Below are 27,759 nucleotides of genomic sequence, written 5' to 3' on the forward strand. Positions count from 1 at the left end.
TCAAGCCTAGGAATCAAGTCTACGAGGCTCCTCTGAGGTTAAAAAAAATAATGATTTACCCACCAACTTACATTAATCTCAACAATATTAGAGGCTTTTAATTGTATTGCTATGTTTTTAAGGTAGCATTATCTGAATCTGGGAGCGAGTGTTTGGACAGAAGAGCTGCTACTTTAAAGCTCTTCTTTCACAGCCGCAGAACTTCCTCAAAGCACAGCCCGCTGGTCAGCGGCTCAGTGCCCTCCTGGGTACGTCGCGGTTCCAGTCACAGGAAATGTGTGGCGGTCAGTTCCCACATTTTAAGAAAAGGTACAGAGAGCATCATGGTCACTTTCCAATCCAAAAAGCACATTTTAAATGCCTTCCCAGTCAAGGTAAGGCACCAAGACTCCCTGCTGAGCCCATCAGTGCCCAGGAGACTTCTCCGGCCTGTCTCTGGGTCTACAGCAGCCACCCCAAACCCAAATCCCACTGGAAGCGGACCTAAGGCTTTGTCAAGAACTCTCTTACCCATTCCCAGGAGAACTGCCTAGAAGTTCATGTCCAGGCCACTGTCCCCAAGCCTGTGTAGCAGATTCATTTGGGGCACTTCTCTAAAACCCCCCAAGTGGTGGGCTTACACATGGACTGATGGACACTTCCGGGAGTCTTGACTCACAGGTTCAAGAACTAACCCTGCCCGCACACACAGCTCAACTGGTGCGCGCTCTGCTTTCAGCCCGGGCTGGCTGGGGAGAAAGCGAGGCCAGGGCTGATTACTGTCCCTATCACATACGGTGAACGCTATGAAATGGTAACTGTGGCCTATCTATGTGACCAAACACAGGGGTAACCGGGAAAAGCCTGTCTGAGGAGGAAGCGCTCCTACTGAAACCTGGAGGACTAGGCGCACAGCACTGGCAACGGCGAGAGGACTAGGGACGCGAGGGGGACAAGCCAAAGGACAGGTCTGGAGGTCAGAAAGGCTGGAGAAGGGGACACCTGGGTGGCTCAGTGGGTTAAGCCCCTGCCTTCGGCTCAGGTCATGATCCCAGCATCCTGGGATCGAGTCCCGCATCGGGCTCCTTGCTCAGGGAGCAGGGAGCCTGCTTCTCCCTCTGCCTCTGCCTGTGCTCGCTCTCTCTGACAAATAAATAATTAAAATCTTAAAAAAAAAAAAAAAGAAAGAAAGAAAGAAAAAGAAAGGTGGAGAAGGTTATAAATCTTCGAGTCATCAAAACCATCAGTCAACAGCCTTTACAAGAGACAACAGATGGGAACAGCCATGATCGCCTGAGAGCCCAAGAGCGGAAAAAATCCTGGACCCAAGACTAAGAAACGCCAGGCACCTGAGGGTATGTAGGGCAGACAAAAGAGGAAACCTGGTAGGAAACCAAGAAGGACAAATCAGAGGTGAGCAGGTGGGCCAGGAACTAAGACAGCAGAGTGTTTCAAAGAGGTGGCGGTGGCCGACCAAGTTCAACAGCAGCAGACAGTATGCTGAAAACGGGTTGTGTTCCAGAGAGCTTTCTCTCCTCAAGCAGAAGCAGAGGGGTGCTTGCAGACAAGGAGAACAAAAGAAGATGGACAAATGGTTTTTCCAGCCCTGACCCAACACAGACCTGCAAAGCCCAGCTCTATTCCTGAACTTCAGTTTTGTGCGACATCAAGAATCCTTTTAAAGAAACATTTACCTTTCTATTCAAGTTGTCTCTGACTGGCATCTTTCACTGGCAACTACGTCTTCTGTTCACAAGCTTGGCCATGAAGGGAAGGGAAGGACCCTGAAGACAGGGAGTCGGGAACTTAAGGAGACCGGGGTTAAGGATGAAACTCTAGGTAAGTCTAGCAAGTCTTTCTTACCAGTATCCCCTGAGGGACACCTCAGGTCATGATCCCAGGGTCTGACATCAGGCCCCACACTGGGCTCCCTGCACTGTGTGGAGCCTGCTTCTCCGTCTCCCTCTGCTGCTCTCCCTGCTTGTGGTCTCTATCAAAAAAATAAATAAAACCTTTAAAAACAAAACAGTATCCCCTGAAAACTGCTGTCTACCTGTAGGCATGACTTTATTTGGAGAAAGGGTCTTTGCAAGTATCATCAGGGTGGGTCCTCACCCAACGGGGGTACCTTATGAAGGAAGAGACATGCGCCGAGAGAAGGCCAAGTGAAAACAGAGGCAAAAACCAGACTGCGGGCAACCCCCAGAAGCTAGAAAAAAGTAGAGGGAACTGCCTGGCCAACACCCTGGTTTTAGATTTTCCACCTCCAAAACTGTGAGAGTAAATTTGTTTCAGCCCCGTAGTTTGTGATAATCTTACAGCACCCCAGGAAAGTAACAAGTTTCATCTTTAGTTTCTTTCTTTCTTTTTTTTTTTAAGATTTTATTTATTTATTTGACAGACAGAGATCACAAGTAGGCAGAGAGGCAGGCCGAGAGAGAGAGAGAGAGGAGGAAGCAGGCTCCCTGCAGAGCAGAGAGCCCGATGCGGGGCTCGATCCCAGGACCCTGAGATCATGACCTGAGCCAAAGGCAGTGGCTTAACCCACAGAGCCACCCAGGCGCCCTCATCTTTAGTTTCTTTAGAGGCTCTATTCTGCCTTCAAACATGACAATTTCAAATTGTCCGATTTCAAAACCAAGCAGAAGAACCCCTGAAAGCTTTAAGACGCGGCCACCACGACAGGAGCAGAGCGTGAGTCGGCTTGACCAGCACCCGCGGAAAGGAGGCAGGCAGTGGAAGCGGAAGCAAGCACTCCAGCTCCCGCAGCAAAGCAGGGGCAAGCGTTCTATTCGAGCCACCTCACTTAATCCTCCCGAATCCCGAGATGAGAAAGCTGGTATAGAAATAAGTCACTTGGGCACCTGGGGGGCTCAGTCCATGAAGCGTCTGCCTACAGCTCAGGTCACGATGCCAGGGTTCTGGGATCGAGTCCCACATCGGGCTCCCTCGCCCTCTGCCGCTGCTCCTACTTGTGCGCGCGCGCTCTCTCTCAAGTAAATAAAATCTTTGAGAAAACTGAAGAGGGGAACAGGAACAACGAGACTCCAGAGAAGGAGAACGGGACAGAGGACTGAGGCAGGAGAGGCTGAAACGAGCCCCGCATGAACCAGGAGGTCACGTCACAGAGGACTCAGTCACCTTGGGGCGTGCGCATGCGGCTCTTGGTCTCGGGGTTGTGGGTTCAAGCCCAAGCTGGGTGTAGAGACTACTTAAATAAAAACTTAAATAAAACTTAAATTACTTAAATAAATCTTTTTTTTAAATTTTTATTTATTTACTTGACAGAGAGGGATCACAAGTAGGCAGAGAGGCAGAGAGGAGGAAGCAGGCTACCTGCTGAGCAGAGCCCGATGCGGGGCTCCATCCCAGGACCCCGAGATCATGACCTGAGCCGAAGGCAGCGGCTTAACCCACTGAGCCACCCAGGCGCCCCTGCTTAAATAAATCTTCAAGCGTCTGTCATGTTTGAAGGTAGAAACGAGCCCCCAAAGAAACTACAGGTGAAACTGTTGGTAAATGTATTCCCAAGTGGGAAGAGTCTTTGCTTTATAACAGAGGAAGGAACAGACGCAGACACCCAAGGCTTCCGGGAGGAGAGGGTAAGGGAGAAGGTCAAGCTAGAGGGTCACCGTGTGGTAATTAAGAGCTCTGGAGGCCAACAACTCAAGTTCAAACTTGGGTCCCACTGCTTAATCCCCCCGACGGGTTAGTCATCTGTGAAATGGGGCTATTGACAGTCCCTGCCTCAGAGCTGACGCGAGAATCCCAGGGCGGTACGCTCTCAGTCCGGCACTGGGTCACCAAAACCACCCAGAAGGCCGGGTGGAGGGGCCCAGCCAAGGTCTGCGGGCAGGGATTTCTACAGGGCAGCCCTGAAGCCCCTCCCCCAACCTATTTTATATGTATGTAACACCTGTGCCAAGCAGAGATTATCGGTCCAAGGCCTGCTGTCCGCTCACCGCCTCCTGCTCGCCGCTCCAACGCTTCGGCCTCCTGCTGCAAGACGAAACTCGAGCAGGGCGAGGGCTCCGCCGGTGAAGCGGCTGCCTGCGGCTCTGCTCATGATCCCAGGGTCCTGGGATGGAACCCCATGGGGGGGGGGGATCCCTGCTTGGCGAGCAGTCTGCTTCTCCCTCTTCCTCTGCCCCTCTCCCCGTCCATGCTCCCCAATAAAATCTTCTTAACAAAATGAAATTCTTGCAACCACTATGGCCCCGTCCGCCCTGTTTCCCAGCACAGACTTTTCCACCACCTGACGGCCGGCCCTCTTACCGGGCAAGGCTGCCATCTCTCCCCACTGCCTCAACAGCAGATGCTCCTTGGCACTGCTGGGCCCCTCAACAAGCCTGTTACCGCGGTTCCCCTCTTGCACCGCAGTTCCCCCCCCCATACCTGACAGTGCTCCAGCTCCTCCGTCTGAAATCAGAACAGAACAGAGCCCTCCCTCCTCACTGCCTCCCACACCACACTGTCAATCGTTGGCCCTGGGGAGTCCTGGCAGTAAATCCTCTGGTCTACTTCTCTCAGCCGAATCTGCTACTCCGATCACCGCCGCCCCACCCTGCCCAAGGCCTTCCGAGGCTCTAGCACATACTCGATGCCCCCCAGCTTCTAACCACACTTCTCAGAGCTCCTCTTCCACCTGCTCTTACAGCCACCCACCCTCAGGGCTCGGTCCCGAGGCCTCTTCTCCAGCTACTCCAACGGGTTTTCTTCTTCTTTTTAATAATTTTTTTTAAAGCTTTTATTTACTTATTTGACAGAGAGAGAACAGAAGTAGGCAGAGAGGCAGCAGAAAGAGGGGGAAGCAGGCTGCCCGCTGAGCAGGGAGCTCAATGTGGGGCTCGATCCCAGGACCCTGAGATCATGACCTGAGCCGAAGGCAAAGGCTTAACCCACTGAGCCACGCAGGCGCCCCTCTTTTTAACAATTTTTAGGTTTTGGTTTTTTTTTTTTTTAAGATTTTATTTATTTACTTGACAGAGAGAGAAACAGTGAGAGAGGAAACACAAACAAGGGGAGGGGGAGGGAGAGGGAGAGGGAGGCTCCCCACTGAGCAGGAGCAGCTGCGGGCTCCATCCCAGGACTCTGGGATCATGACCTGAGCTGAAGGCAGCAGCTTAATGAGTGAGCCACCCAGGCGCCCCTGGGGTTTTCAACCTTTAGAGAGATCTCTGGATTCCCCCTAGGAAAAGGCACAATCTTACACCTATAATGCTCCATCAGCAGGGGGAGAAGGGGAGACAGACACATCAGGACAGAGCGCCTGTCTCCAGGTGAGGACCGCTCTGGTCCCTGGAGGCATCCTGGGCCAGTTCCCCAGATGTGACCCAGCTGGGCCGAGCACACCTCTCCACATCTCTGCTGCTCAGATGGCGTGTTCTCCGTCTCCCTCCACACATCATCAGGGAGGATCAGGGGCTTTTCCTTCTGTGGGTTACACCTATGGGTATTTAGTGTGTTTGACATTAAAATGGAGAACGTCTTAAAATGTTTAGTTTAATAAGGGCGCCTGAATGGCTCAGTGGGTTAAAACCTCTGCCTTCTGCTCAGGTCATGATCCCGGAGTTCTGGGATTGAGCCCCGCAGCGGACTCTCTGCTCAGTGGGGAGCCTGCTTCTTCCTCTCTCTCTGCCTGCCTCTCTGTCAACTTGTGTATCTCTGTCAGATAAATAAAATCTTTAAAAATAAAATAAAATAAAATAAAATGTTTAATAAGCCTATTTACATGTTACCATAAAGGACATTTTTACAAAAAACAGCTGGAAGTGCACCCCGGTGGTTCAGCCGGTTAAGTGTCTGCCTTCGGCTCAGGTCATGAACCTGCTTCTCCCCCCGTCCCTCCTCCCACTTGTTCTCTCAATCTCTTTCTCTCTCAAATAAACCATCTTTTTTAAAAAATAGCTAAAAAAAATGGGACACCTGGGTGGCTCAGCCAGTTACGCATCTAACTTTAGCTCAGGTCATCATCTTGGGGTCCGGGGAGTGAGCCCCGCTGTCAGGGTCCACGTTCAGCTCAGGGTCGGCTTGTCCCTCAGTCCCTCCCCCTGCTCACGCGCGCTCTCTCTCTCTCTCAAATACGTAAAATCTAAGAAAAAAAACCAACAAGAAAGACATCACCTGAGGCGAAGAGCTGCAGTATTCCGCATCTTAGCCCCACCTCGTTAACGTGCACTGAACAGCGGCGAGCTGTTGGTGCACTCACTCTGCTGCAACCACATACTGCTAGGTTGAAGCACAGGAGGAAAATCAGTCTCACACAGATACACAGCTGGAAAAGGAAGAAGTACTTTAACAACCTTTTCAAATAAATATGCACAGTCTTCTTTCATACTAAATCAAAACTTGACAAGTACTAAGTTTTCTAAAGGGAAGTTCTGTTGTGGAATCTGAAACCGTGCCACTTAATTTTTAATACCACTACATTAAATTCCATGGGATTTATTCCATTCAGAGTGGACCTTTTACCGTCTGTGACTTAGCAGCATCACACACAGGCCATCGGAAAACTATCAGTTCACTGAATTAAGCACATCTTCCAAATGTTGACACATTTCATTACATAATATTAAAAAGAAACATTTCCTAAGCATCATCACCTACAAAAAAGTCTTTAAATACCGGGGAGCTGTCAAGCTCATGATAGCAGAATCAAGTTTTCCAAAATTCTAATTTCCATTTGAAAGCTCAGATTTTATCACTGCCAACAATACTGTCCGTTACATTCCTTGAAATACCTGGTTCACTTCGTTCAATTTCAAGAGCGTATCTGCTGTGTAAATAACCCATCTGAAGGGCCAGCCTCGTCTGTCAGCAGTACTTCCAACGCCTCGGCCCACCCCCCTGACTGGGAGACCAGACATCCATCTCCCAGCCGGGGAAAAACGGGTACTCAGGGTTAAAGTGTAATAAAGTTGATTTCTATGCTTCATCAAAGACATTAAACTGGATTTTTCCAAACACCAGTTCATGGTGGGGAACACTCTGACTTCGGTAATACTGTAACTGCTCGGAGATCACGGCCCTGACTTGTTCATGGAACCAGCAGTTCACCCACCACTTTTGTACCATCAACGCAAGTATCAATACAGTGAACATCAAATAGCGTCTTAAAGACTGTGTAAGCAGCTCTGACCCAACGAACCACACAGAAGGGTCGCAGGGAACCCCAGGAGTCTGCAGATCATACTTTAAGACCTCCCCCTCCTAATAATTATTATTCCCAAAACTTCAATTACCATCTAAATAGTGTTAACTCTGAGAGACGCCTGGGTGCTCAGGTCATGATCCCAGGGTCCTGGAATCGAGTCCCACATGGGGCTGGCTCCCTGCTCAGCAGGAAGTCGGCTTCGCGCTCTGCCTGCAGCTTCTCCTCCTTGTGTTCTCTGACAAATACATAAATAAAAATGTTTAAATAGTGTTAACTCTTAAAAGCCTGCCTCCAATCCAGACCACTCCTTCAGAGCTCCACACTCACATACACAAAATCCAGACATTTACTGGGCATCCTGTTAGGAGGCTGGTAATACTGCAGTGAACCAAAATTCTTGTCTTCGTGGAGCTGAGAACCAGTGGGGAGATCAGCACAAGGACTAGGAAAGCAGAGCAAGGTAAAATGGTAGAGATTAATGGATGAGAGAATGACCTCGGAGGAGCGGATATTCGAACCAGAGCCGAACGAAGGCAGCGAACTCTGTAAGCCAACCTTCAGGAGAGGAGCTTTCCAGGGAGAGGAGCCGAAAGCCTATGGACTGATCCACCCTTGAGAGATGTCCCAGATCCTCCAACCCAACGTGCATAAACCGAGCTCATAATCCACTGCACACCCCCTACTAAACCACTGCTCCTTCTTTCAGTAAATGCCAAGCCACCACCCAGACGCCCAGGACAGACAGACACCCGCGGTCTTCGCTTCTCGCCTTCCATGCAGCCATCATGTCTTCCAGTCGCCAGCTGCACCGCCCTGGTCCAGACTCCTGCCTCTCTACACCAGCACCCCATGTGGCCCTTTCTGGACAGTCTTCCTCCCTCATCTGAATGTGCTCCAAGCTCAAGTACCATGTCAAGGCCCAGATTAGGTCAATCTCCTCTTTAAAAGCCCTTTAAAGTCCCCCAGAGCCCTCCAGCCCTTTAGACCTTCGTCCCTGACAAGCCATGCTCTCTTTCCCTCAAAACACGAGGACGGAGCACCGGCCACTAGCACAGCAGGCCCTGCCCTGCCCTGGGTGCTGGCGACACAGAGGCTAAAGGAGGCCGACTGGTGATCAACTCTCTCTCCTCAGCTTCAAACACGCTTCCCTTCCCTTCCCTTCCCCCCACCCATGCATGCCAGGCAGGCTCCACTAGAGGGTCCTTCAGGTCTCAATTTTATTTTTTTTTAAATTTTTTTAAAGTAGGTAGAGAGGCAGGCAGACAGAGAGGAGGAAGCAGGCTTCCTGCCGAGCAGAGAGCCCACCGCGGGACTCGATCCCAGGACCCTGAGATCATGACCTGAGCCGAAGGCAGAGGCTTTAACCCACTGAACCACACCCAGGCGCCCCCAGGTCTCAACTTTAAAACACACTTTATTCCGGGGCGCCTGGGCGGCTCAGTCGGTGAAGCATCTGACTCAGTCATCATCTCTAGCTGTCCCACTAACCCCCCGACCTTGAATTTCTCCTCTGCACCTGCCTGTTAGGCTATTAAACGATACTCAGTGAGGCCCTGGGACACACCCATTCTACGGCAGTTTATAGCCTCAGCACCTACCAGAAAAGGTCCTGAACAAGCACTTTTTCTTTTTTGGGGGGCTGTTTAAGATTTTTATGTATTCAGGGGCACCTGGGGGGTTCAGTCGGTTAAGTGTCTGCCTCCAGCTCTGGTCGTGATCTCAGGGTCCTGGGATCGAGCCCCGCATCAGGCTCCCTGCTCAGCGGGGAGCCTGCTTCTCTCCCTCTGCTGCTCTCCATTTGTGCTCTCTCTCAAATAAATAAAATCTTAAAATAATAATAATAATAATAATTTTGCCAGCTTTCAAAATGAATTATAGTATCCAAATTCTCCTATAAAGGGTTAAGGAAAGCCCTTCAAGAAAAGGAAACCATGTGAGAAGACTCTGGAGAAAGTGAGGCAGTGAACTGGACAGGGTTCGGCAAAGACCTCTGACACGGATATTCCAACCTCTGAATTAGTAATACTCCTCTGGAACCGCTAGGAAGAAAGGAAAAAACCTCTTAGTAAGCTGTCTTCTTATAACATTTAACATCACCACAGTTAAAGGGATGTCTGCAAAGCACGGCCACTAGCCCCGGAAAGAGCTAAAGGGTTTGCTGGGGGCCAGGCACTGCTGCTGGAGAGCTTCATACCGGTCTGCTCGCTCCACCCTGAAACTCCCGCTAGGAAAGGAGGTTCTAGAACACCTGCTTTACATGTAAGAAAACAGACCGAGTTAAGTAAAAATCCACACCCAACCCAGCAAGTTGAATTACAGCACTAGGCTCTAACCCCACGGTAGCAGTCCTTTCAGAAAGGAGGGAACTTCTCTCCCTCTCAAGAAGTTACGAATTATTTTATCTTATTTTTAAGATTTTATTTATTTATTTGACAGAGATCACAAGTAAGCAGAAAGACGGGGAGGGGGGGTGGAGAAGCAGACTCCCCGCTGAGCAGAGAGCCCGATTCAGACTTGATCCCAGGACCCTGAGATTGTGACATGAGCTGAAGGCAGAGGCTTTTACCCACTGAACCACCCAGGTGCCCCCAAGAAGTTATGAATTATTTTAAAGTTCCTATGACAATTTTTTGAAAACCTACGGTAGAGGCTTTAACACAACACTCTGTTGTCTAATTAGAACATGTCCAGAATTCGTTAAAGCTTTTTCAGCTACAGCACTGGACAAGCAGTCAAGAGAACCTGTAATACTCATCAGGACTGTATTTTATAATCGCCACAGGCCTGAGTCAGGAGACAGATATACGTAAATATACAATTACCCACAAGTAACCAGTATGTTCAACCAATTCCCTGATAATTCTAGTCCTGACAGGCTAAAGAATATACAAGTCTTTTTCCATCTTGGTAAAATGCATTCAGTTCGGAGTGGCTAATTACTAAATCATATCCTTTTATCAGTGCCAATATATAGGTTCAACTGAGTAATCTCTTAAAAATTACCCTAGATAGGGCGCCTGGGTGGCTCAGTGGGTTAAGCCTCGGCCTTCCGCTCAGGTCATGATCTCAGGGTCCTCTGCTCGGCGCAGAGCCTGCTTCCCCCTCTCTCTCTGCCTGTCTCTCTGCCTACATGTGATCTCAGCTGTCAATAAATAAATAAAGTCTTTAAAAAAAAAAATTACCCTAGATAATCTTGACTTGATTTTTAAGATTTTATTCAATTTTTTGAAAGAGAGAGAGAGAAAGAACATGCAAGGGAGGGCAGGCGGGCAGGCCAGAGGCAGAGGGAGAAGCAGGCCCTTGTCTGAACAGGGAGCCCTATGTAGGGCTTGATCCCAGGACCCTGGGATCATGACCTGAGTCAAAGACAGACCCTTAACAGACTGAGCCGCCCAGGTGCTCCTTGACTTGATCTTTAACTTTTTTTGTTTTTATCTTTTTAAGTAATCCCTACCCCCAACGTGAGGCTCAAACACACACCCCAGAGATCAGGAGTCTCAGCCTCTACTGACTGATCAGCCAGGTGCCTCTGGTCTTTTAAACGCGTAGAAATGGCTTTCCCCAGAACTTCGGTTTAGTAACTCAAATAATGGATACTTAAGTCTTTAAGAAAAAGAAAGCAACATTACTCTATAAAAGAAGCTTTTTTATCACTGGAAGCCACCAGGAATTTCTTTCCATTGATTACCAGGGCACCTAATCCAAGGCACCACCACAAGAAAGGACTAAAAGGTTTAATGGACCCATTTAAATGCCTACAGATTGCCTGTATTTCCCAAATAAGAGTTCTGGAGCACAACACGAGCTGTAAGAAGTGCTGCTCCATTTTCCTACCAGAACACTCACACGATGCTGCGGTACCCAATGCACGCACACAGCCCCACCGACTTCAGACCCGCCCTTCCTTCCACCTTTCCGTGCGGTGTGTGAAATGCGCATCTGACCTCAGTGTCCATAGAAGCCTCTTGTTCTCTCTCCATCCGATGTTCACTAAACCAAACACCTAACTGGCCCATCTTCGTACTTTCTCTAACCATTCAGCCATGAATGCAAATCCGAAATCAGAATTTTTCCCAGGGTTAAAAGATTCTAAGATATTTTTGTTCACTTACTAGACTGGAATAACAGAGGTTTCAAAATAATATAGCATGCCATATGGTCAAGCCCAGATAATAACATTGAGAATATCTGTTACCAATCCACTAATGCTTTTAAAAGCCAAGGTCTGTAGACAGTAAGAATTTAATCCAATTTGGAGGCCAACATGAGCCAGCGAAACCAACACGGTCAGAGAAAAAACAATCCAGTGAAGAAACTATAATAAATGCCAATACTGCATTTATTGTCTAAAATAAAATCAATGTTAGTCATTAAAGAATGTATTAGCTAAAAAACCAAGGGATGGTGCATAGGCAAGTCTAAAGATATCCTGAAGACCTTTCTCAAAGTGATCTGTAGAAATACAATGTTTTCAAACATGCCCATGGACAACAGAAATCTTAGGGTTACACTTAGCAAAGGAAAAAGTCACAGAACAGAGCTTTGAAAAATAAGTTAAGTCCTCATAAAATCAGCCCCTTCCCAAGCCGTCACGGTTAGCCTACCAACGTGATGCAAGCTTTGCAATCAAAGTCACTAGGCATGAAAAAAATCTGAAAAGAACCTTTAAGTTTTACTCTAAAAAGAACCAGACAGTACAGGGGTCTGGGTGGTCCAGTCAGCTGTCGGACTCTGGCTCGGGTCCTGCGTCCTGGGCTGAGCTGGACTCCTGACTCGTTAGGGCGTCTGCTTGTCCCTCTCCCTCTCCCCTGATCTGTGCTGTCTCTGTCGACAATAAATACAGTCTTAAACAACAACTGCTACAGTGTTCTGCAGCCTTCCTACGGTCGTCTAGACCTGCTCGGAGACGGAAACTTACTACAAGTCCCCTCCAAGCAGAAGCAACTCAGAACATTAAACAAAGAAGTCTTTAAAGGTATCACTAATGTCCTTCAATGGACATGAGCTCAGCGGTGAGTGCTTCCGTGGCGCTGTCCACGCAGCCCCCTGGAGAAGTCCAGGGTCACAGCAGAGGAAGTTTCTGTCCAGTGCGCGTTCCCTGAAGGGATTATCCATTCCGAATCCAAACTGCGTGGCCGAACAGTTTCCCTCCCAGGCATACTCTCGAGTCCCCCCGACAGAAGATGAAACGTAGCCCCAACACGGGTCGTCCCGCCCCCCGCGCCCCCGCAGAAAGAAATGGGCATCAGTCACACGCACAACCACGAAACTTAACTCTGCTTTCCCAAATTCCCCCTTGTAAGCCCAGCGTGGAGCACCGGGCAGGCCGAGCGCGCCGGAGCAGGAGCAGGAAGCAAGCCGGCACGTCTACCTGGGCAGAGAGGGGCCCTGCCGTCCCCGCCGCCCGGCAGCCGGAGGTCGCACCCCTCAGCCCTCCGGGTCCGGCAGGGCGGCCTGGAGCCCACCACCCAGCGCCCTCCATTTCCGGCCAGCTCCCGCGGTGAGGAAGCTCGCACCCAGCCGCGCTGGGGCGCGGACCTCAGACCCGCTCGCGTGTTGGTGGCACCAACGCTGTCCCCACCCACACGCCCGGCATTAGCAAGGAGGCAAAAAAGGAACTGCCCGTCCACGTTCTTGCTGCGGCGAGGCCTTCGGAGGGGCCGGAGCAGAGCCTCCCGAGCCGAGAGAACTCAAACGAAAGCCTTACTTTCAAAGAAAGAACCCGCCGCCCCCAAATGCCAAAGCTGCGACGTCGACACTGAACGATCCCTGGAAACTCACTCCTCGGAACTCTCGGGGCACCGCCCCCGACCCAGAGCGGAAAGCGACTCGCACAGAGCGGGGCTTCCGTGTGTCCCCGAAGCCGCGCTCGGGCCCGCCGTCTCCGGAGCAGCGGCCCGGCCGGCCCGCGAGCCGAGCGCTCGGACGCCCAGAGGCCACACACGGAGACCCCCGCGGGCACGGCGGCGCAGGGGTCTGCCCAGGCCCGCGGCACCCACACGCCAGCGGGGTTCCCGGGGCCGCCGCCCCGACACACCGTCCCGCGGGGCCGCGGGCCTCCAGCGCGGCTCTCGGTCCCGGCCCGGCGCCTCGGTGCAGCGGGCGGAGCCGGCGGACACCAGCACTTCGGCGCGCAGCGGGGCGATCCGCGGCGCTGGAGGCGGTGTCACCACGTTCGGAAGCGCAAACGATCCGCAAGGACAACACGGGGGGGCGCGGAAAGGGCGAGGGCTCGGCCGCCCCCCGGCGCGATCTCCGGGCCCGCGCCCCTCCCCCACCCGCCGCGGGCGCAGGGCTCGCAGGGCGACGGGGCGCTCGCACCCGGGGTCCCCGCGCCCCCCGCCCGCCGCACGAGGCTAGCGGGCCCCCAACCCCACCGGGGCGCGGGAGGCCGGGCGCGCGCGGCGGCTGACAATGGCAGCGGCGGCGACGCGCCATCTTGTAGCGGCGCCCGGCCCGAGCCATTCATTCGGCGCGGGGGCGGGGGGCGCGGGGACCCCGGCCCGCCCCGCCGCGCGCACCCCCGGCCCCCGGCCCGCCCCGCGCGCGCCGCGCCCGGCGAGGGGCCCAGGACGGCGGGCTCGCGGCGGCGCTGCCTCCCACCTCGCGCTCGGAGCGCCCCGGGGCCCGCCGCGCTCGGCCGTCCGGGCTCAGCCCTTTGTGTGTGGCGGCCTCGGCGGCGCCCGGCCGCGCCTCGGCTTCCTGCTCCGCCGCGCCAACTTCCGAGGCCCCGGAAAAGGGGCGCCGGGACACAGCGCCCGGGGGCGAAGGACGAGCCCCTCCGCCCGCCGCTCCCTTTGTTCTCGCCGCCGGCCCGAGACCCCGGCCCGAGACCCCGGCCCCGCACCCGGCCCCCGCGCAGGCAGGGCGGGCCGGACGTGCACCGCGCACCGCGGACCCCGACCCGGGCCCCGGGCCCGGCCCCCGCGCCGCGGACCCGACCCCCGCCCCGACGCGGGACGCCGGGCCCCGGACCTGGAGCCGGGATCCCAGAGCCCCCGCGCCCAGACCCCGGCCCCTCCGACCCCTGCCCCCGGGCTCCGGACCCCGATCCCGGCCGCAGACCCCGAGCCCCGGACCTGGGACACCCGAGCGCCGACCCGGGCCCGGACCCCAGCCGCGGCCCGCACGGTCCCCGCCCGCTCCCGGCCCGCGACCCCACCCGGGCGGGGCAGGAAGACGCGCGGCCCGGCGGCGGGGTGGGGGCGGGGAGGGTGGGGGCGGGGCGGCTCCGGCGGGCGACTGCGGGGGAGGGGCCGGGCCCGGGGCGCCGGGCAGGGGCAGGGGCAGGGGCCGCCGCGCTCACCTCGGCGCCTCGTCCCGCCGGTCTCGCCCGCGCCCCGCCGCCTCAGCCGCTTCGGCCGCCGCTCTGGAGGTGGTCGCGCTCGGGCCGCTCCGCGGGCGCTGCGGGCAGGTGCGCCGGCGAGGCTCGGTCCGGTCCCGCGGCGGCTGCTCCACTCCCGCGCCCGCGCCCGCTCCCGCTCCCGCTCCCGCTCCCGCTCCGCCGCCGCCTCCGTCCGCCCCTCAGACGCCTCCAGCCATCGGGATGGGCGCGGCGGCCCCTGCCCGCAGCCTCGGGAAACCCCACGCCGCGTCACCGCGCACGCCGCGCGCGCACGCACGGCCCGGCCGCGGCCCCGGCGCGCGCACGTCCGCGCGCTCCCTCCCCGCTCGGCCCCCCGGAGCGTGCGCGAGCCGCTTAAAGGGCCCGCGCCCGCCCTAGGGGAAGCGGCTTGCGGGACACCCCTCCGGCCTGAGGCGTCCCTCGCGGGTGCCCCAAGGGCTTCGCGCGGCGCCCCTGCAGTAGCGGGGTGGGGGGCTCCTTGCTGCGGACCCGCTCGGCTTCCCGGCCAAGGGGACGTGGGTGGAGGCCGCAGGACCCCAGCTGGGACTCTCCGGGCCCCATTCTAGCATGCCGCCCTACATGGCGCGCACAGCCCGAGTACCCCATCCTGCACCTGCATTCAGCACCTGCACCTGCATTCTGCACGGCTACCTGCATGCGCACGCACCCAGCCCAGGCAGTCCGCCAGGCCTGGGGGTGCCAACAAGCTGACTGGATCCCAAAGTGGCCCCCGCGGGACGGGGTCGACCTCCAGGGAAGCCCAGCTTCTGCCGGCCCGGGAGTGGATCCCCGCCAACCGAGGGTCGGGGGAACAGGGCCAGTCTCAGAGAGGGCCGTGGGGCTCCTGTGAGCTTGGGCAGGTGCGGGCAGTGTGTGGTCTCCAGAGGTCAAGTCTAAGGCGCTCCTGTTGGGAATGGCCGCCTGAACATGGAGGTGTGAGCACGGAAAAGAGTGTCAGGAGGGAGACAGATGTCAACCTCTGGAAGGCTGCTGAGAATTGAAGCTCCTCACCAGGGAGCAGAAAGAGGTGAACATGGGTCATACATGTGCAGCCCCAGAAATGTCAGTGGAAGAGTTCCAGACCCCACCTCTGTCTTTCTCCTGGCCCCCCAGTTCCAACAACTAATCACCCACAGGCTGCCTCTCTTTGGATCCTACAGCCCCTCCCTGACCCTAATCATCCCAAGCCAGATCCAGGCACCTTTTCCTCCAGGCCTGTGTGTACCCTTCAGGCCTGGAGCCCATGCCTTTCCACCCAGGGAAGAGGGCACCCAGTCCCTCCCCCTCCCACTCTATGGGATCTTCCTACCAGCATGCAAGCGTGTCCCCATCATTCCCGGAGCCCTGCCTCAGTTCCGGGTACCAGATGCACCGGGCTCAACTTAATACTCTCCCTGCGCTGCCCTGAACTCAGCCATTTCTGCAAGGGGTCCTGGTTCCTTTTAATGGGGAATGGTGTTTAGAAGCCAGAATCAGGGCTCTGGGAGTGCTCACTGCTACTGGAATGCCGTTGCTTCAGCAGATGGAGCCGGGAAATGGATGTGTGCAAACAGACACATATACGCGTGCGCGCGCACACACACATGCAAACAGACACACATACGCGTGCGCGCATGCACACACACACAGAGTCTCCCCCCCACCATGTAACCAGTCTCCCATGATGACTACCACCCCAAACTCTTCACCCCACATGGGCTCTGACCCCCACTGGGCCACCACAGCCTCACCCCACCAAGGACACCACAAGTTCCCATCGTCCTTCTTGCAGCTTCCAGGTTCCTCTGTGCAACTTGCTGGTCAGAGCTCTGGCTCCTCTCTGCTCCTTAGACACACCGGTCACCACATCCACACTGCCCCTGTGGCTCCATGTACCCAGGAGCTCCTCCCCCACCACCTCCAGTCTCCTCCACAGAGAGGTCTCCCAGGCCCAGCACCTTCATCCTTCCCCAGTGCCTTTTTGGCCACATTCCTCTTTAGCTGTCATTCCCAGAACTCACCTGGTTTTGTCTCTGGGCGGCTTCGCTCCTTGCCCATCTCCCCGGATGAAGATGGTGCTTTGCCTCCCTTGCCTGCTGCTCCACCCACTAAGCAGGGCACGAGGCACATAGCAGGTCCTCAGGGAAGGTCCATGGGATGGGGGAAAGAGGTCGGAGTGATGCTCTGTGGGCTGAATGAGAGGGACAAGGCTTGGCACGACAGCCAGAGGGGCAGGACAGTGGGGAGTATTGGAATCGAATGGCTGTGTCCAGAACAAGGCTGGCGGCGCTGGGGTGCTCCCCAGTGCTCCAGAGGAGGGGTGGCTGATGTGGTGTTGGAAAGACGAGTATTCTGAGCACTGGCAGGTGGGTCCCAGAAACAATGGACCCGAGGGTCCAGACTCAGGGTCAGCGACGTACCTCTGAAACCAGCAGGCCAGATACCAGCCTTCAGTGCCTACCGAGGCCCAGGACTTAGAAATGTGGAAATTCGGGCGCCTGGGTGGCTCAGTGGGTGAAGCCTCTGCCTTCGGCTCGGGTCATGATCTCAGGGTCCTGGGATCGAGTCCCACATCGGGCTCTCTGCTCAGCAGGAGCCTGCTTCCTCCTCTCTCTCTCTCTGCCTGCCTCTCTGCCTACTCGTGATCTCTCTTTGTCAAATAAATTAAAAAAAAAAAAAAAAAGAAATGTGGAAATTCTGGGCACCTGGGTGGCTCAGTGGGTGAAGCCTCTGCCTTCGGCTCAGGTCATGGTCCCAGGGTCCTGGCATTGAGCCCCGCATCGGGCTCTCTGCTCAGTGGGGAGCCTGCTCCCCACCACTCTTTCTCTGCCTGCCTCTCTGCCTACTTCTGATCTCTGTCTGTCAAATAAATAAATAAATAATCTTAAAAAAAGAAAGAAAGAAATGTGGAAATGAGAAGGGAGAAGCGGAACATGAGATGGTGGAGGAGGAGGAGGAAGGGGGAGCGGGGCGGGGCGGGGCAGCCGCAGAGCAGAAAGAAATGGGGGTGATGGTCTCTGCGGAGACCCCTGCACTCCTGCGGGGATGGGAAGAAACCTGTGGATCCTCAGAACCCATCCTCCACCGGCCTGGCCTGACTGGGCAGCGGGGGTGCTGACAGGGCCAGCCCAGGGGCTCATCTGTTCCCCCTGCAGGCCTGATGGGGCCCATCCCTAGTTCCACCAAGGCCACAGAGCAAGGCCACACGCGAGAATGCCAGGCCAGAGTCTGCACCAGCCATCGGAGGTTCTGGGTGTAGACAGGGAGCCCCCGGCTAATCTGCAGGTCTGTGGCCCAGGCCTGAAATCCTCCTTTACATGTTTATGGCTGTGTGAGGGCAAAGTCGGGGGGAAGGCAGGCGGAAAGAAGTAGAGAGCCCTAGTCCTTGTTTCCAGATCTCCAGTGCGGACTGGGCCTTCCTCTCCCTTCAGTGCGCGGAAGCCACAGGGGCCTAGGGTTCTTCTTCGCCTCTCCAAGGCCAGTCCCTAAGTAGCAGGGCCCTCTAGCCCTAAGGACACATGCCCAGGCCAGAGACTTTTGGGCCTCAAGGGTATGAAGGGCCTTCTGGGGAGCCTGCCCTCCCTCCCTTCCCCTCCCCCCATCTTGCCCAGGCCTCCTGCAGTTCTGGCCCCCATCTGCCGCCCAGCCCCCTCCTCAGTGGGGCAGAAATCAAAGCCCATGGAGGACCTGCTGCCGCGGCGTGGAGAATTTGTACCCAGCCGACCTCCTGATTTCCTGGAGACACTCCCTCCTTCTCTAGATAAGTGGCTTAGAGACCGGCCTGAAGTCCCGAGTCCAAGGCCACACCCTGTCAGTGGTACCCCGCCAGAGGCAGGGCCAGCCAGGTGGCGCAGGGCTGAGCAAGGCCTGGGGCTGAAAGCAGGAGGCTGGCCCGGTGCCCAGCCTCAGCTGAAAACCTAGGGTGTGCGAATGCATTATTCAGACGCTCCCCCCATCTGCTCTTTAGCAGGAAATGGTGTGACCGGAAAGTAGGTCTTTTTAAATCTGAATTATTCAAACAATTTGTGCACGTGACCAGGACCCAAGCCCGGGGGCCATGCTCCAAGCCCGGCTTGAAAGGGTCTCAGGGCAGTGGGGGAGGCTCCCTTCCAGCCAAGCTTGGTCTGTTCCTTCTCTGGGTAGCCCTCCTGCCTTTCTTCTAGTCCGTGAACCGGAGCCTGACCCTGCCCCCCCCCCCCGCCCCCGGGCCCCAGAGGACAGGACTGGGGTGGGGAAGGGACAGAGAGAGCACGGAATGCAGGTAATCCAGAAGAAGCGCGGATTAGCTCTGCAGGCTGCCAGAGGCGGGGACTGGCCACGGGACAGAACAGGGTCAGGATAGTGAGGACGCCCGCGCCTTGCCCTTCTCCACGGGGGGCCAGGAAGGCCCAGGCCCAGCCTAATGTGGGGCAGGTCTGCTGGGAGGGATGTGGGGAGAGCAGGACGGCCCAGAGGAAGATGCCTGTCGGTGGGGCAGAGCAGGCTTTGAGGTGTGGGGGTGGGAGGGCTGGGCAGCCTCGGGGCCCAGGAAAGGGTTGAGGACTGAGCACGGGGCGCAGCGCCTTGTGGCCTTGGGGAAGATGTCGGCTATTTCCGTTGGCTGGTGTCAGACTGTGAAGGACCCTTGGACCCTCCCCTATGCAGCAGAAGCAGCCTCTTTCCCTCCCAGGCCCGTCCCTGGTCCCTGAGTCCCCCGCTATGCCTCTCACGACCTCACCTCCAAGCCCAGGATCCTCCTCGTCACCTCCCTTTGGTCACAAAGCAGACATCCCTCATGGGGGCTACCAAGACCGGGGAGACAGTGGAGAATCAGAAAGTGCCAAGGGGGCGGCAAGCGGGGAGCAGACACCCAAGGGAGTGTCCTGGTGGCCTCGCCACTCCCAGAACGAGCCCTCCCAAGTGGGTTGAGACCAAGGAGCCGTGCTCAGCTCTAGCTGCCCTCCCAAGATGCTTGTAACGAGAGAGCCCACCTTCCTCTGTGGGGTGCTGCGTGGCGGGGACTTCCGGTGCCCTATGGATGGCGGGGTCAGGCAGGGGCTGCCCAGCCAGTGTGGCCTACCTATGGTTTACACAACACTGGGTCTGTGTCCCCACTTGCTGGCCTCAGGGACCACCCCCACCCCCAAGCATGCTCAGGCCTGTTGGCAGCACCTCAGGGCAGGAGGTTCTGAAGGCCCTCCTGCAGATCCTGTGTGACTCTGGAGGCGGGGAATGGAGGGGCCACGGTCAGTGCCCCTGTTGGGGACAACACACAGCCCCCAGAGCAAAGGCAGCTGCTGTCACCAGGAAGAAGAGGGCTCTGGACAGAGAAAGACACAGGTGTCCCTACCTGCCTCTTGGCTAAAAGCAGTTTAGGCAACAGCTGAACTACTTAGAAAATGAAGCCTCTGTGGGTTGCTGGGTTCAAGGCCCACAGATGCCCCAGTTCCCCGCTCCTCCTGGCTGAGGCCCGTCTGCCCCAGCCTCTGGCCTGCTCCATCCTGAAATTGGATGCTGGAGGCAGAGACTGGCTTGCCGGGCTGCTCTGCCCCTGACGGCAGCCTCTGGGGGTCTCCTGGGGCAGGGGCATCAAGGGTGTCCCATGGCGCAGTCAGTGCTTCCACCCAGCCCAGCCCCATTTCCCGTTCTGGGCTGGGAGGCTCCCTTGGCAAGGAGGCCACGATTGTTCCCAACAGACCTTCCCCAGCTGCCTGCAGAAAGCTGGGCGGTCACCCACCCAGCCCTGGAGAGTGGCTGCCAACCACGCGGCAGGCATCCTGGGCCAGGGCTGGGAACACGGAGCCAGGGACCAAGCAAGCATGATGTCAACTCGGAGAGAGACCGGGGTCAGGGAGGGGCACACTCTGACCCTCATACCCATAAACAGGTGCAAGAGGACAGTGGGCAGAGGCCCCAGCGCCCAGAGTGGACGGGGTCTGGGAGGCAGAACCTGTGGGGTGAGGGCTGGGGGCAGCTGCTGCCTCAGTCAGGCCTTGGGATTCTGGGAAACACCCTATCCCTGGCCAGACCAAGCCTCCTGCCCTGAGGTGCCGCCAACGGGCCTGAGCATGCTTGGGGGTGTGGGCCCTGAGGCCAGGAAGTGGGGACACAGCCCCAGTGTTACATATACCACGGGCAGGCTGCGCTGGCTGGGCGGGCTGCAGCCCGTGCAGGGCGACCGAGGCTTCTGCCCACGCCCCAGCCTAAGCCCAGGCCACCTCCCCTTTCTTTTCTCTGCAGGGACTGATGGGGGGAGGGCGCTGTGGGGTGAACCCCCCCCCCCCGCCTCCGGGCAGGTGCTACATCTCTCCTGGTCTCCAGTTCCCCCGGCTTGCCGCTGCCGGGCCCTGCCTTGGGGACAGGCTCCCTGGCTGTTCTGGGGATTCATTTCCCCAGGGATAGTGCCCTGGGACTTAGCCCCAGCAGCACCTGCCACGTAAACAGCTCGCACCGGTGGCCCTGTGGGCGGGAGGACGGTGGGTGCTCCGGCCCCCCGGGGCTGCCGGCTCAGTCCCAGCCGGGCAAGGGGCAGCCCAAAGAGGGACCCAGGGGCACCCCAGCAGCCTGGACTCAGGTCCTCTGAAAGGAAGATGCCCCTCAAAGCCACTTCCGGCAGGCGGGCAGGCGCCGGTGGCCTTGCCTGGAGCTGGGGAAGCAGGGCAGGGTGAGGACCAGCAGCGGCAGGGAGGGGAAGGGGTGTGGAGGCGAGCGGCGGCCACACTGTGAGCCGGGTCACGGCCGCGGCATCCCCTACTGAGTCCGGCCACGTCACGCGCCACGCCATCCACAGACCGCCAGGTCACGTCTGCCGGCCCAGGCCACCTGGGTTTTGACACGGGCACACCCTGGCCCCCGGGGCGCCAGGCGAGAACGGCCCTTTCTCTGGGCCTGTATCCTGGTTGTTGACCCAACTGCCATGGTTCTCTTCTCTGGCAAGAGTTGAAGGACTGTCCTCGCCGACAGAAAGACCCTCCACACCGCGTGTCCCATGAGTGGGCAGGGACTCGGCATCATGGCCCAGGCGCCAGAGTTCCCAGCCCACCAGCCCGGCTCGGAGATCGAGTCTCCATGAAGAACTTCCCACCCACAAGGCACCCCTCCCCCCCGACCTCCAGCCAGCAGGGGCGACCCCTCGGCGCTCGCCCACATAGGGTTCTACCATGTCAGTTTTCTCTTTTAAATCGAGGTAATAGGGGCGCCTGGGTGGCTCAGTGGGTTAAGCCGCTGCCTTCGGCTCGGATCATGATCTCAGGGTCCTGGGATCGAGTCCCACATCGGGCTCTCTGCTCGGCAGGGAGCCTGCTTCCTCCTCTCTCTCTGCCTGCCTCTCTGCCTGCTTGTGATCTCTCTCTGTCAAATAAATAAATAAAAAAAATCTTAAAAAAAATAAATAAATCGAGGTAATATACACATCACATCAAGTTTACCACTTAGACCCTTTCAAAGTGCACAGCTATTGTCACTCACGACGTCCACACTCTCGGGCACGTGCCCGGCCTCTCCTTCCAGAACATCCTCATCGGCCCGGAAGGAAAGCCTGAGCCCATGGAGCAGTCACCTCCCATTCCGTGCCCCCAGGCCCTGGCAACTACCGATTTTTGTTTCCGTGAATTTGTCTGTTCCGAGCACTTGAATGAATCTGAGCAGATTCATGCAGCACGAGACCTTTTGTGGCTGGCGTTTGTGTCGGGCTTCTCCCAAGGGGCAGCGGCCTCACAGCAGTGGGCGGTGTCCCGGTCCTGTCTGCGGCCAAGTAATCCCTCGCACGGCGCTTCGCTCAACCACTCCTCCTCGGGCGCACGTTTGGGCTGTTGCCACCTTTTGGCCATTGCAATGAGAGCCGCTATGATTGTTATTGTACAAGCTTTTGTTTGAACACCTGTTTTCAATCGCTGTGGTTTTATATATTTATCCAGGTGTGGAACTGTGGGGTCATCCACAGCTCTGGGTCTACCCTGAGGAACCTCCAAACTATTTCCCACAGCCCCTGACCTATGCTACATTCCCACCCAGCAACGCGCAAGGGTTCCAAATGCTCCACACCCTTGCCGACACCTGTGACTGTCTGCCTCTCGATTCTAGCCATCCTAGCACGTGTGAAGTGGTATCTCCTTGTGGTTTGATTTGTACTTTCCTAGTGACTGGCGGTGCTGACCCTCTCTTTCTGTGCTCATTGGGCATGTGCATATCTTCTTTGGAGGACTATGTACTCCAGATTCTTGCCTTTCTTTGAAATTGTTTTTTTTTTGTTGTTGTTGTTGAGTTATAAGATCTCTTTATATATTCTGGACACTAGACCTTTATCAGATATGTGATTTGCAGATATTTTCTCTGGTCCCGTTAGCTGTCTTTTCACTCTGCTGAGAGTGTCATTCGATGCACAACAGGTTTTAATTTTTATAAACTCGACTTTATCTCTTTTTCCTTTTTTGTTTCTTGGTTATTGTGTTTTCAGTGACATATCTAAGAAATCATTGCCAAATCTAAGTCCATTTATTCCTGTGTATTCTCTTAAGAGTTTTACAGCTTTCACTCTTACACTGAGGTCTCTGATCCATTTGGAGTTAATTTTCACATGCGGTGTGAGGTAGGGGTCCAACTTCACTCTTTTGCATGTTGACTTCCAGCGTGCCCAGCACCATTGGTTGAACACCGTCCTCTCCCCGCTGAATGGTCTTGGCACTCTTGTTGGGAATCAGTTGGCTGCCCTGAGGGTTTCCTTCTCTGCTCCCGCTGTAATCCACAGGTCGGTGTGACTGTTCTTAGGAATATCACATTGTTTCAATCACTGTAACTTCATAGACTTAAAAAAATTTTATTTTTATTTTTATTTTTATTTTTTTTAATTTTATTTATTTATCAGAGAGAGAGAGGGAGAGAGAGTGAGCGAGCACAGGCAGACAGAATGGCAGGCAGAGGCAGAGGCAGAGGCAGAAGCAGGCTCCCCGCTGAGCAAGGAGCCCGATGCGGGACTCGATCCCAGGATGCAGGGATCATGACCTGAGCCGAAGGCAGCTGCCCAACCAACTGAGCCACCCAGGCGTCCCTTATTTTTATTTTTATTGTTAAGTAATCTCTTCACCAGAGGGGGCTCAAAGTCGTGACTCCAAGATCAAGAGTCCACGTGCTGGGGCACCTGGGTGGCTCAGTGGGTTAAAGCCACTGCCTTCAGCTCAGGTCATGATTCCAGGGTCCTGGGATCGAGCCCCGCATCGGGCTCTCTGCTCAGCAGGGAGCCTGCTCCCCCACCCCCCCGCCGCCTCTCTGCCTTCTTGTGATCTCTCTCTCTTTCTCTGTCAAATAAATAAATAAAAATATTAAAAAAAAAAAAAGAGTCCGCCTGCTCTACTGACCGAGCCACCCAGGCACCCCTTGTATAAGTTTTAAATCGGGAAGTGTGAGCCTCTGACTCTCAGCTCTGTTCTTCTTTTTCAAGATTGTTTTGGCTATTTTGAGTCCCTTGCAATTCCATAGGAATTTGAGGAACTATGTTTCTTTCACTGAAAATAAAAGGCCATTGGCATTTATCAGCTATTTCCTAAAAAAAGATGAACTCAGGAGAAGGTTGTGGGTGGTGTCTTAGACTTTCTGACGTTCGGAAGTGGTTTGCTCCTTAGGGCCTGTGGCAGTGAGGGGGACAAGTCCTGTTATGGTGATGGGAGCCCCTGGGGGGCCGGAGCAAGGTAGGCCCCCTCTGGCTGCCTCAGGGCAGGGTGAGCTGTGTGGAGGGTAGCACAGCGGGCTGGACAGGCTGGACAGGGCCACATATTCTGGAATGAGGAGGCTGTGGTGGGTCAGGAATGAGGGCATGGAAGGAGTAGGGGTGACAGAGGGTGCCTGTCTGAGCAGCCGGGGGGTGAGCTGGAGGGGTGGTCTGGTGGGACGGGGGAGAGTGTGCTGTGGTTTGGATCTTTCTAGTCTGAGATGCTTATTGATGTTGGGGAGAGAAGTGGGTGTGTAGTGAACAGGAAAGGCCGTGGGCGTGGGGCAGAGTGTGTAGCCGAGGATGTCCCTGAGCTGCTAATGTCCCCTCGCCCCCCGAGGGAGCGAGGTGAGAAGGAAGAGAGGCCCAGACAGCGGGAGGGACTTTGCAGACAACAGGGTGGTGTGGCCAGGGAAGCCGGGAACAGCACGGGCAGGGGGTGTCCCAGGAATGGACGCAGGAGCCACAGGGTCCCAGAGCTGGTGTGGAGGAGAAACATGTGTGAACACAGCCAGGAGGCAGGACAGGGAAGGGACCAAGCCGGAAGCCAGCTTCATGGAGGCCTTGAGGACCAGGTTTGGGGGCTCTTCAGGAGAGCGGGAAGGTCACCTCTTCCTGTCACCTCGCCTCCCCCTCTGTAAGCCCCCAGGGCACCCCCCCGCCCTCTTCCACTTCTTTTTTTTTTTTTTTTTTTTTTTTTTTTAAGATTTTTATTTGTTTATTTGACAGACAGAGATTACAAGTAGACAGAGAGGCAGGCAGAGAGAGAGAGAGGGAAGCAGGCTCCCGGCTGAGCAGAGAGCCCGATATGGGACTCGATCCCAGGACCCTGGGATCATGACCTGAGCCGAAGGCAGCAGCTTAACCCACTGAGCCACCCAGGCGCCCCCCTCTTCCACTTCTTGACAACCGTTCTTATTTACCGGTTCTTGTGGTTTGGGCTGTCGGGGGAGCAGAGACCCTTCCTTCCCCAGGGCTGAACCCTGAGCAGCCCCAGAATGAATGAGCTGCCGGCAGCACACGTGGAGGGGGGGCTTGCTCCCAGAGGGCCCTCTGCACCTAATCCCCGCGGGCCCCACCGTTCAACCAGCAGAGGGAGGACCCAGCCCCCCGCCCCGGTCTCCCTCTCTTTCCCTTGCCCTCCTTGGGGCCCGAGGGAGTGGACCCGGCCCCTCCTGCCTGCCCCAGCCTGTCCTCCCTCAGACCAGCTGCTCTCCTGCCCCTATGTGAGGCCGCCCCATCAGGACAATGGGACTGCCTCGGGAGCCCTGACGCAGACCCCTGACTAGGGCCCAAGGGCTGCCCCAACAGCCAGAACCCCCAGACGGTCTCCTGAAGGGAAGGTGGGTGCTCAGGGAGCTATAGGGGTATATCTATGGGAACAGCAGGGAACACCAGGCCCCCACACTCTTCTGCCCCCACTTGCTCTTGGCCACTAGGTCCTGCTCTGCGTCAGGCGGGCATTTTACACTCTGGCCAGGCAGGTGCGGGCTGTGGGACTGTGACGGCCTTTCCGCAGCCTGCCGCACCTCTGGAGAGGACCCCTGGGGCCGAGCGCTGTTTGTCAAGAATACTGTCCCTGAGGCCCAGCCCACCTGCCACCTGGGAGGTGATGCAAGGTACGCCTGGTAAGGGCAATCGGAGGCAGGGCGGGGGGCGGCAGGGGGGCATCTGCCAGGACAAGGGTGGTCTGCAAGGGCGGTGGTCTCAGAGGCTGGAGGACGTGGTGCCTGAGGAGGTGGAGGAAGAAAGGGTGCGCTGGGACCCCAAGCAGTAGGGGTGCTGGGAGGAGCCAGGAGCACCCACAGGCCCTGGGGCTGCTTCTCCTGAGGAGGGCTGGGCCTGCAGGTACAGGCTGTTTTGGAAACCAGCAGGTGTGGCTAGGCACATGGGGCGGCTGCCTGGTGCCGGGGACCCTGGGGCTCTCGCTGTGACGCCCGTCTGGGACCAGCTGGGCCGTGCTATGCTCCCAAAGCTCATGCCCGGACCTGCTCTGGGGCACCCTGGGTGGGGGAGGGGATGGCTCAGCCCCCTGGATCAAACTTCTAAGGACCTGTTTTCCCGCCCCATTGCCCCTCGGCAGCCCCCGGTGGCCATGGGGCCCAGACCTTGGGTGGGCACTCTGGGGCCCAGACGGCTGATACAGGCTATGGGGAGGAAGCCACTGAAGAGCGGGCAGGGTGAGGAGCTTTGGGTCAGCGCTGACTGGGCACTGCGGAGGCTGCGATCCTGGGTGCCCCCCCCCACCTCCGCTGCCTGGCCCTGGCCCTGCGCCACAGGCTCTGGGGGCTGCTTTAGGCTGGGCTGAGCGGAGAGGTAGGGTGGGCCGTCCCCCTCTGCAAGGGGGTTCACCCTGAGCCTCAGTTTGCCCTTTGTGCGGGATGCACCTGCAGGCCTCTCCCCCAGTCTTGCTGCTGGGCCCGCTGGAACCCCACTGCGAAGGTCTGAGGCGCGCCTCTCTCTTTTTTTCCTTTTAAGGATTTTACTTATTTCTTTGAGAGCAAGCACAAGCAAGGAGGAGGGGCAGAGGCAGAGTCAGACTCCGCGCCAAGCAGGGCGCCGGACGCGGGGCTGGACCCCCGGACCCGGGATCGTGCCTGGAGCTTCACCGGCGGAGCCCCCGGAAGCCCCAGGCCCCAGGCTCTTGACGAGGCTGCGGACAGAATGACCTCGGTGTGGTCACGTGCAAGCTGAGACTGGAGAGACTGAAGGAGAGAAGGGCCTCAGACCCCTCGGAGGAGCGGGGCACAAGCCCAGCTGCGAGCCCCTGGGGGCCGGCACCGTCACCAGTCGCCCGGCAGTGTCCCCAGACGCCAAGCCCAGAAGCCGGGGCCTCGACCTTCATGTCGGAGGCCAACCCAAGGCCCGCCGGGGCTCCAGTCTTGCGCAGTCGGCGCCCTGCCCCACTCTCCACCGCCGCCGGAGCGAAAGGGAGATGCGAGTCTCTGCTTCTCTGACAAAAGTGGGACCGAAAAGGAGGTTTCCAGGGCACGGTTACGAGACGAGAATCGGAGGGCGCACGGGCCGGCGGCCCAGGCGGCGACCCCTGCCCAGTCCCAAGCCCTGGACCTCCGACCCCAGACCCCAAACGCGGCTGGCGGACGCCAGGGGCCCGGCCGGCTCCACGCGGCTCACCAGCGCCGCCTAGTGTCGGCGTGCGGAGAGGCAGCCGGCCGCGCCGCTTCCGGGCGGGAGCGGAGGGCCGGCCGGCGCGGGGGCGGGGCCTCTGCCGCGGGGTGGGGGCGGGGCTCGTGCTGAGTGACGGGACCGGGGGCGGGGCCCGTGCTGAGTGACGGGGCCGGGCCTTGTTGAGCGACGGGACCGGGGCGGGGCCCATGCTGAGTGACGGGACCGGGGGCGGTGCCTTGTTGAGTGACGGGACCGGGGGCGGGGCCCGTGCTGAGTGACGGGGCCGGGCCTTGTTGAGTGACGGGACCGGGGGCGGGGCCGGGTCTTGTTGAGTGACGGGACCGGGGCGGGGTCCGTGCTGAGTGACGGGACCGGGGGCGGGGCCGGGCCTTGTTGAGTGACGGGACCGGGGGCGGGGCCCGTGCTGAGTGACGGGGCCGGGCCTTGTTGAGTGACGGGACCGGGGGTGGGGCCCGTGCTGAGCGACGGGAC

The 27,759-nt window shown here is 57.2% G+C and overlaps 1 protein-coding gene and 1 long non-coding RNA gene across 3 annotated transcripts in view; one reads left to right on the forward strand and one right to left on the reverse strand.

The window, feature by feature from the left end:
• The window catches only part of GNB1 (G protein subunit beta 1), an 88,516-nt gene extending 73,803 nt beyond the window's left edge, over window positions 1-14,713 (reverse strand). The window contains exon 1 of one of the 2 annotated variants that reach the window (XM_082686269.1): window positions 14,439-14,713. The gene's annotated coding sequence lies outside the window, so the exon portion shown is untranslated. Of the gene's footprint in view, window positions 1-14,211; window positions 14,324-14,438 lie in introns of those variants that run through there. The other variant, XM_082686270.1, reaches the window with a different exon arrangement.
• A 3,791-nt stretch (window positions 14,714-18,504) lies between these two features.
• LOC309842291 lies at window positions 18,505-26,964 on the forward strand. The gene is made up of 3 exons (XR_014299596.1): window positions 18,505-18,717; window positions 25,578-25,757; window positions 26,640-26,964. It is a non-coding gene; the product is annotated as an uncharacterized lncRNA (long non-coding RNA).
• Window positions 26,965-27,759: the final 795 nt, after the last annotated feature.

This window comes from Mustela nivalis (genome assembly GCF_964662115.1).
Source record: "Mustela nivalis genome assembly, chromosome: 10".
Lineage (NCBI taxonomy): Eukaryota > Metazoa > Chordata > Mammalia > Carnivora > Mustelidae > Mustela > Mustela nivalis.